This window comes from Eleutherodactylus coqui, chromosome 5 (assembly GCF_035609145.1).
Source record: "Eleutherodactylus coqui strain aEleCoq1 chromosome 5, aEleCoq1.hap1, whole genome shotgun sequence".
In the NCBI taxonomy this organism is placed as follows: Eukaryota; Metazoa; Chordata; class Amphibia; order Anura; family Eleutherodactylidae; genus Eleutherodactylus; species Eleutherodactylus coqui.
The window spans coordinates 46,239,572-46,249,804 of NC_089841.1; the positions used below are offsets into that span (position 1 = coordinate 46,239,572).

General features: G+C 47.8%; 1 long non-coding RNA gene across 1 annotated transcript; it reads right to left on the reverse strand.

The window, feature by feature from the left end:
• Nucleotides 1-2,252: 2,252 nt before the first annotated feature.
• Nucleotides 2,253-9,967, reverse strand: LOC136627394 (uncharacterized). The gene is made up of 2 exons (XR_010792788.1): nt 9,440-9,967; nt 2,253-3,030 (listed from the first exon to the last, which is right to left on the reverse strand). It is a non-coding gene; the product is annotated as an uncharacterized lncRNA (long non-coding RNA).
• Nucleotides 9,968-10,233: the final 266 nt, after the last annotated feature.

Consider the following 10,233-nt stretch of genomic DNA (forward strand, 5'->3'; position numbering starts at 1 on the left):
GGGCAGGTATTATGTATTTCAATAAACCTGAGGCTCTGAGCATTGTACGCCCAGAACCTGTTTTAGACCCGAGACCTATAGCTTGTGTCTGACTGGTTATTGCAAGGCGTGCGCATGCCATACTACATAATTAGGAAGCTACAGAATACCCTAGACCCTGCTGGAGAAATTAGCATCCAGTACAATAAAGCCATCCATGCTCCTCTGGGAAATATGCAAATAAGGAAGATGAAGCAATACCTGTGCAGCGCCACCTATTGGAAGGTAGCTTTCGTGCAAGCCAACGTCAGACTCTTTATTCAATTCCCAATCATTGTTATAAGGCTTGTGTAAAGAGTCTGACACTGACTTGCAGGAATGCTGCCTTCCAATAGGTGGCGCTGCAGATGTATTGTTCCATCTTTCTTATTGACGTAGATGTAGTAATACACTGTACCTATTACTATGGGAGTTTTTATTGAGAAAAGCCAGTTCATGGAGGGACTCTTACAGGTAATGCTCCATGGTAAAAAAAAAAAAAAAAGATGCAAATTTGCTTTCCTCCAGAAGGAAGGAAACTGTTTCTTTAGTACAAACCTACAAGTAGCTACCCTGCTTTGTACTGATGAGGGGCAAGAATCCCAAAACAGTCAAGAGATGAGTGTCTGGTTTGGGTAATATTCCTTGCAATGGTAAAAGAAGAGTCAGACATTGATGTACAGAGCTGACACCAATAGGGGCACTAGAAAGACACCTTCTGCATGGGAGCTAATCTGCATTGCAGCTTGTTAAATGAATGGAGCACCATGTATAACAGGATTGAGTCTTCCCTAGACAATGTCCAAGAGACCATTTAAGGCCCCCTGCACACGACGGGGTTTGAATTGCAGAATCCGTGATTGTCTCCCACACAGACGAGCAATGGAGCATCTGCATGTTTGCTCGCGAAGGAAAAACTGCAGCATGCTCCATTTACATGCAGGCTCCGCACAGACGGCTTTCATTGAAGTCAATAGAAGCCGCCCGACCGACTGCCCTTCCGCAATTGACATTGCAGAAAGCTCGCAGGACCCGCGTCATCGTCTAGCCACTGTGTGGGAAATATAAACATTTATTTGACCTGCTTGTGTGCAGGTGACCTAAACCTGTGGTGAGAAATCAAAAATAAAACTGTCTGAAAACTAAAAGAAGAAAAGAGTTAATATTTCTTTATTCTTTTATTACTTTTTTGTATTTTGCATAACTAAGGCAGGGCAGACTTGTAGGGGTTGTCCAGTTGTACGCTATTGATGGCCTACCCATCAATAATAGCTGATTACTGAGCTGATTTCTACAGCCGACAGCTCTGTTCTCTCTGCAGTGGCCATGGTTGGTATGACAGGCATTGGAGTGAATGGGAACTTTGCCTGTAATACCAACCCTGGCCACTGCAGAAATCAGCTTAGTCCACAAGCTCACTGGCCCTGCCAGTAGCTGATCAGTGTGGTGCCTGGCCGGTGGAGCCTCGCTGATTTACTATTCATGGCCGTTCTGAATGTAAGCTATCAATAGTTTACAACTGGACAACCCCTTTAAAAGTTTATTTCAAAATGTGGCAAAGTAATATTTCACCTCGTAGCCCCTGGAGAACACTGACTAGAAAGAATAACCGAACCACTGCACAGGCATGGAGTCTTCCTCGGGGCATAGGTGAGCCGGGGAACCTACCAAGGGCTGGGGTGAATCCCCATTGTGGTCCAGATCTGCATCCTGGGAACTCCTGCCCTTTACTCATACAATTGTATGAGAGAGCACCATATGGTACGGTGGTGTAAGAAAGTACCATAGAGGGTAATATAACATTAGACTGGCCATGGCTGGAGGTAACTGAGAGCTGGAGGCCTTTAGTCAGTTTCCCTTCTCCCTTCCCCTTGCAGGTCACTATAGTTTTAGAAATCTTTTGTTATAAGCAGAACTAGGTTACTTAAATGGGACACTTGCGTGCAGCACATGGCTCCACGTTTCCGCAGACATATCACTTTTGCGCATACATGTTGTCATTATCTGTATTTCTCTAGGATCTTATCGCCTTAGCTCTCCACATTATCTCACGGCAGGAAGTGGTTTTCACCGTACTTATTCATAGAATCTGATTTATTTTGCAGTGCAAAGTATTTTTCTCACTTCTTTTTCTTGTTTCGTTTACTCTTTTCTGACATGTTAAGTATGAAAACTCTATATGTGGGGACTCAGAAGTTAAGAAAAATATGGAAGAAAGTACATATTCGCCCAGCAGCATTAGTAACACTAGTTTAATGTGTGTTTCCATACAAGAAAAACCTTTTGAAATATTGCAGTTCTCACACTGACTACTACAGAACACAATAGGCTCGCGCTTCCCGATTTCTGCAGCTCACTTGTCAGCTTTGCTGCACAGACTGCGACAAGATGAACACAGTCATCTCATGATAATAAGAGGGCAGGGAATTGCTCTGTTGTACTGCTGGAGGACTAGATGAGGCAGGATAGTAAAACTATACACACAGATATAGCTCTGTATGCAACTCCCCTGTCATTGCTTCGTCTAAAGTAAGCACTGTTTGGCCGTATTCCTGTTTATCCCTCTCCCTGTAAGCACTGTATGGCAGCTATCAGAGCGGTACACTAGATGCTGCTGTCAGGGTTCCAAATTCACCCAATACTTACCAGTCCTTGCATGGAAGCTATCAGTGGGTAAGAATGGGCATACTTGGCTTCCAACATGGTTCCCTTTATTTGACATGTGTTGCCCACATGTGGTCCATAAATTTCTTTTGGTGGCCCAGCTACTATCAGTCACAATTTGGAGACCATTGGACTAAATGAAGACATTAAGATGCTATATCCGCAGTGTAATAGACCTCTGCATTGCATCATGCTGGGCCCATACGTCAAGGAGAGGGGGGAACAGACCATATGTCACTGTATTAGATGGTTTTGTATTTTGTGCTGTTTCATATCTAACACTGGATGATGTCTTGGATGTTTTTTTTTCATCTTGTTGGCTATTAGTTCGACTCCAACTTGAGTGTCCTGCATGAAGAAAAGAAGAACATGACACATGTAACACAGTAAAAAGCCATACAGAGATACAAAAAGGAATAAAGGGCATGGTATAATATTAATTCTGTGAGCACCTTATGGCATTCTTGTAATCACTATATGGCACTGTTTCTGTGAGTGCTTTATTGCATTATTCCTATAAGTACTATATCACTCTATGGCACTATTTCTGTGAGCACTTTGGGGTATTATTTCTGTAGGCACTGTACGGCACTGTTTCTGTTTTATAGAGGCAGAGAGACAGACTCAAAACCAGTGTGTGCACAGCAACAGGCTCTACTTCACAGAGGGAGAGACAGACTCCAGTCCAATGTGTGGACAGCAGGAGCAGAAAGAGACAGACTCTAAACCAGTGTGTGGACACCAGGAGCTGCTTCCAGAGGCAGCAAGCTAGACTCCAGACCAGTGTATGGGCAGCAGGAGCTGATTTACAGAGGTGGAGAGAGAGAGAAAGACAAAGTCCAGTGTGTGGGTAGTAGGAGCTGCTTCTCAGAGTCAATGAGAGACAGACTTCACTCTAGTGTGTGGGCAGCAGGAGAAGCTGCGTCACAGAGACAGACTCCAGACCAGTGTGTAGACAGCAGCAAGAGCTGCTTCACAGAGGCAGAGAGACAGACTACAGGCCAGTGTATGGGCAGCAGGAGCTGCTTTACAGAGGCAGAGAAAGAGAGACAAAGTCCAGTGTGTGGGCAGTAGGAGCTGCTTCTCAGAGTCAATGAGAGACAGACTTCAGTCTAGTGTGTGGGCAGCAGGAGAAGCTGCTTCACAGAGACAGACTCCAGACCAGTGTGTAGACAGCAGCAAGAGCTGCTTCACAGAGGCAGAGAGACAGACTACAGGCCAGTGTATGGGCAGCAGGAGCTGCCTCACAGAGGCAGAGAAAGAGAGACAAAGTCTCGTGGACAGCAACAGCTGCTTTACAGAGACAGACTCCAGACCAGTGTGTAGAGAGCAGAAAGAGCTGATTCACAGAGGCAGAGATAGACTGCAGACCAGTGTGTGGCCAGCAGGAGCTGCTTCACAGAGGCAGAGACACAGATTCCAGACCAGTGCATGTGCAGCAGAAGCTGCTACACAGAGGCAGACTCTACACCAGTGTGTAGACAACAGAAAGAGCTGATTCAGAGAGGCAGAAAGAGACAGATTCCAGCTCAGTGTGTGGGCAACGGGAGCAGCTTCACAGAGGCAGAGTGACAGACTCCAGACCAGTGTGTAGATAGCAGCAAGAGCAGCTTTACAGAGGCAGAGAGACAGACTTCATACCAGTGTGTAGCCAGTAGGAGAAGCTGCTTCACAGGGGCACAGAGAAACACTCCAGCCCAGTGTGTGGGCAATAAGAGCTGCTTCACAGAGGCAGAGACACAGATTCCAGACCAGTGCATGTGCAGCAGAAGCTGCTACACAGAGGCAGACTCTACACCAGTGTGTAGACAACAGAAAGAGCTGATTCAGAGAGGCAGAAAGAGACAGATTCCAGCTCAGTGTGTGGGCAACGGGAGCTGTTTCACAGAGGCAGAGAGACAGACTCCAGACCAGTGTGTAGATAGCAGCAAGAGCAGCTTCACAGAGGCAGAAAGACATACTCCATACCAGTGTGTAGCCAGCAGGAGAAGCTGCTTCACAGAGGCAGAGACACAGATTCCAGACCAGTGTGTGGGCAGCAGGGGCTGCTTCACAGAGACAGAGATACAGATTTCAGACCAATGGGGGCAGCAGGAGATGCTTCACAGAGGCAGAGAGATGACTCCAGTCCACTGTGGGGGCAGCAGAAGCAGCTTAATAGAGGCAGAGAGACCGATTCCAGACCAGTGTGTGGGCAGCAGGAGATGCTTCACAGAGGCAGAGAGACAGACTCCAGTCCACTGTGAGGGCAGCAGGAGCTGCTTCACAGAGGCAGTGAGAAACAGACTTCAGACCAGTGTGTTGGCAGCAGCAAGAGCTGATTCACAGAAACAGACTCCAGACCAGTGTGTAGACAGCAGCAAGAGCTGATTCACAGAGGCAGAGAAAGAGGGACAAAGTCCAGCATGTGCAGCAGTAGCTGCTTCTCAGAGCCAGTGAGAGACAGACTGCAGTCTAGTGCGTGGACAGCAACAGCTGCTTTACAGAGACAGACTCCAGACCAATGTGTAGAGAGCAGAAAGAGCTGATTCACAGAGGCAGAGATAGACTGCAGACCGGTGTGTGGCCAGCAGGAGCTGCTTCACAGAGGCAGAGACACAGATTCCAGACCAGTGCATGTGCAGCAGAAGCTGCTACACAGAGGCAGACCCTAGACAAGTGTGTAGACAGCAGAAAGAGCTGATTCAGAGAGGCAGAAAGAGACAGATTCCAGCTCAGTGTGTGGGCAACGGGAGCAGCTTCACAGAGGCAAAAGGAGACAGACTCCAGACCAGTGTGTGGGCAGCAGGAGCTGCTTCACAGAGGCAGAGAGACAGACTCCAGACCAGTGTGTATTTAGCAGCAAGAGCAGCTTCACAGAGGCAGAAAGACATACTCCATACCAGTGTGTAGCCAGCAAGAGAAGCTGCTTCACAGAGGCAGAGACACAGATTCCAGACCAGTGCATGTGCAGCAGAAGCTGCTACACAGAGGCAGACTCTAGACCAGTGTGTAGACAGCAGAAAGAGCTGATTCAGAGAGGCAGAAAGAGACAGATTCAAGCTCAGTGTGGGGGCAACGGGAGCAGCTTCACAGAGGCAGAGTGACAGACTCCAGACCAGTGTGTAGATAGCAGCAAGAGCAGCTTCACAGAGGCAGAGTGACAGACTCCAGACCAGTGTGTAGATAGCAGCAAGAGCAGCTTCACAGAGGCAGAGAGACAGACTTCATACCGGTGTGTAGCCAGTAGGAGAAGCTGCTTCACAGGGGCACAGAGAAACACTCCAGCCCAGTGTGTGGGCAATAAGAGCTGTTTGACAGAGGCAGAAGGAGACAGACTCCAGACCAGTGTGTATTAAGCAGCAAGAGCAGCTTCACAGAGGCAGAAAGACATACTCCATACCAGTTTGTAGCCAGCAGGAGAAGCTGCTTCACAGAGGCAGAGACACAGATTCCAGACCAGTGCATGTGCAGCAGAAGCTGCTACACAGAGGCAGACTCTAGACCAGTGTGTAGACAGCAGAAAGAGCTGATTCAGAGAGGCAGAAAGAGACAGATTCCAGCTCAGTGTGTGGGCAACGGGAGCAACTTCACAGAGGCAGTGTGACAGACTCCAGACCAGTGTGTAGATAGCAGCAAGAGCAGCTTCACAGAGGCAGAGAGACAGACTTCATACCAGTGTGTAGCCAGTAGGAGAAGCTGCTTCAGAGGGGCACAGAGAAACACTCCAGCCCAGTGTGTGGGCAATAAGAGCTGTTTCACAGAGGCAGAAAGAGACAGACTCCAGACCAGTGTGTGGGCAGCAGGAGCTGTTTCACAGAGGCAGAGAGACAGACTCCAGACCAGTGTGTAGATAGCAGCAAGAGCAGCTTCACAGAGGCAGAAAGACATACTCCATACCAGTGTGTAGCCAGCAGGAGAAGCTGCTTCACAGAGGCAGAGACACAGATTCCAGACCAGTGTGTCAGCAGCAGGGGCTGCTTCACAGAGCAGAGAGTCAGATTTCAGACCAATGGGGGCAGCAGGAGATGCTTCACAGAGGCAGAAAGATGACTCCAGTCCACTGTGGGGGCAGCAGAAGCAGCTTAATAGAGGCAGAGAGACCGATTCCAGACCAGTGTGTGGGCAGCAGGAGATGCTTCACAGAGGCAGTGAGAAACAGTCTCCAGTCCAGTGTGTGTGTGTGTGTGTGTGTGTGGGGGGGGGGGGGGTGCAGAAGCTTCTTCACAGAAACAGACTTCAGACTAGTGTATAGACAGCAGCAAAAGCTGATTCACAGAAACAGGAAGAGGCAGACTCCAGCTAAGTGTGTGAACAGCAGGAGCTACTTCACAGAGGCAGAGAGACATAGTCCAGACCAGTGTGCAGCCAGCAGTAGGAGCTGCTTTACGGGGGCAAAGTGACAGACTACAGTCCAGTGTGTAAACAGCAGCAAGAACTGCTTCATAGAGGCAGAGAGACAGACTTATAGAATAGTAGAGTTGGAAGGGACCTCCTGGGTCATCTGGCCCAACCCTCTGCATAGTGCAGGATTCACTAAATCATCCCAGACAGATCTCTGTCCAGGCTTTGTTTGAACATTTCCATTGGAGGAGAACTCACCACCTCCCGTGGTAACCTGTTCCACTCACTGATCACCCTCACTGTCAAAAAGTTTTTTCTAATATCTAATTTGTGTCTCCTCCCTTTCAGTTTCATCCCATTGCTTCTAGTCTTTCCTTGTGCAAATGTGAATAGGGCTGATGCCTCTGCACTGTGACAGCCCTTCAGATATTTGTAGACAGCTATTAAGTCTCCTCTCAGCCTTCTTTTTTGCAAGCTAAACATTCCCAGATCTTTTAACTGTTTTTCATAGGATATGATTTGCAGACCGCCTACCTTCTTGCTAACTCTTCTCTGAACTTGCTCTAGTTTGTCTATGTCTTTTTTTAAAGTGGGGTGCTCAGAGCTGGATTCCAGTCCAGTGTGTGGGCACAGGAGCTGCTTCACAGATGCAATGAGAGACAGACTCCAGACTAGTGTGTGGGCAGCAGGAGCCACTTAACAGAGGCAGAGAGACAAACCCCAAACTGTTGTGTGGACAGCAACAGGAGCTGCTTCACAGAGGCAGAGAGACAAACCCCAAACTGGTGTGTGGACAGCAAGAGGAGCTGCTTCACAGAGGCAGAGAGGCAAACCCCAAACTGGTGTGTGGACAGCAACAGGAGCTGCTTCACAGAGGCAGAGAGATAGACTCACACTCTCCAGTGTGTGGGCAGCATCAGTGTGAGAGCTGCATTCAGGGCTGTGAAGGACGTGGCAGCAGCCGTTATCAGAGACCCAGCAGAGATGTCAGTGAGAGGGCCCGATGATCCAGGGGCTAAAATATTACATATCACGTGGAAGGAGAGAGTCTTCCTTTCTGAAGGTGACATGGTCCCTTAAGAAGACAATGGCACCGTGGACTTGTAGTTGTCAAAAGCTACAAGAAAGGTAAGACCGGTCTGACAACTTTAAAGTATGCACAGTAGGGACAGTGACTATGACAGATGAGCTCGTACTGAGGGAGTGTCTTTCCAGGGACTGTGATACGGGGAATGCAAGAATTTGGTGATGTTTGGTGATGTTTCATGTTTAGTAAGACAATGAGAGTTATATAATGCTTACACGATGGCTGTTATAGGATGTTTACATGATATAGGATGTTCAATGATGTGATATGAAGTATAAGGCCCCTGTCCACGGGCGTGATTTCACCAGCGGTAAATCGCGGGCGAATCATGCTGTCTGAAGCTTTCCATAGCGTTGCTTTGGAAAGCGCCACCCCCCTGTCCACCAGTGGAGAATCATTGCGATTCTCTGCTCGCTCTGTCTCCGCTCGCTCTGTCAGATAGGCTGGCAGTGGAGATCCGTATGCTGGCTCCTGCTCCCGGGTGGCGGCTCCCTCGGCGGAGATCCACCATAGGATCCCGCAACGCCCGTGGACAGGCAACCTAAAACAGTGTGATGGGAAACAGAGCACTTTGGAGATGACAGCGCTACATGTTAATATGAGATAATATTACATTCACGAGAGATTAAAGTCCCTTGAGGTGATATTCTCCCCTACGGTATATGGAAGCCTGCAGTGACACGAAGCTCCTACATTTAGTGACGTGCTCTGGCATCTACAGTGAATTAGGCCGCGAGGTTGACGTCCCGCGGACCTTTGATAGTAAAGAGTGCAACGAGAAGTATGAAGTATAAGGACAGCAGTTAGTGAAGATGGATATACATGCAAATACAAAGTGCCTTGTCCTGCCGAAAGTCATCCCCTTATTTGTAAAGGACATGGTGGTAAGAGATGCCAAGGGAAGTAACAGAGATGTATCCTGCATCTATGCTGTATTAATCCTGCATGTGTGGAGTACGGAGACTGTTCTAAGAAGACATATAAGTGTGAAACTCCAGTTAACTATATGTAACATTGAACAAATTTATATCCTCCAATGGGAGGGGGGGGGGGGGCACATAATTCCAGCTTGTTTAGTAGAGTACAATTTATATATTTAAATAACACCATCGCCCGTTCCATATGCAAAAACATCTAACCAGCGAGGCGGTCTCACCACTCCAAAAAATAGGGCTCCTGTGTACTCAGTTAGGTCTCCAAGCATGAAGAAAACATTGGAAGAGGGGGCCAGCCATTGAAGAATAGGGAAACCATCATCTGTACCCACATTACTCCTCAGTACTCTTCTGCAGTCTCAAACTATAGATCACATTCATCTACACAATAAATATTCCAAAATCCACCTACCAGAAACCAGTCGCCTCTGCAAGTGTCCAAGATTAGAAAAGAAGCCTGGGGAGTTTTTCTGAAGCGAGGGGTATCGCCGTGCCACAGTCATAGAATCCTTACCAGGCAGGACCGGGAACAGCTCCTGGTGTTCATAGCTGTGTTGGTCCTCAGGACGGTTTCTGAGCCGGTAGGTCTGCAATCTTTCTATCTCACCGGTTCGCAGCTTAGACTCAAGTTCTTGACTGGTAAATTGAGGGTGAGAAGAAGACAGCAGGACTGACCTGTAGATCAGTGGAGCCAGGTCACAGAAGAGTTCAGGTGGGCATGCAGGAGATGGGCATGGAGACACCGGGTCACCGCATACCACACACCCTAAGGCTCGCAGCCTGGGAAAACTCTCCATTCCAGAGTACAATATGTCCAAGAGAAAATGTTCCCAACACTGCAGTTACATGAGATGTTTGCTGTGAGGCACAGGGTATGTTTACAAGCCTCACGTTGCTTAGCTACTTGGCATTTTGCCCATCACAGACTATGGTGAATAGCTCCTTGGTTACCGATCTTCAAAGGCTCAGCTCCTTTGAGATTTGCAATAGTTTTCCGTGCTACTGTAAATTGTAGATTAATTCTATGCGACAGCTCTGACACATTAGAACAAGCCCTGCATCTGCCTGGATGTAACAATAATGAATATTTTAATCTGTTACAACATGATTGTGATTTATTTTCCTAGAATTATACAATCACCGGGGTCATCTGATTTGTTCAGACACTTTTTCCTTAGAGGAACCCTCCATAGATACGTAAATCAC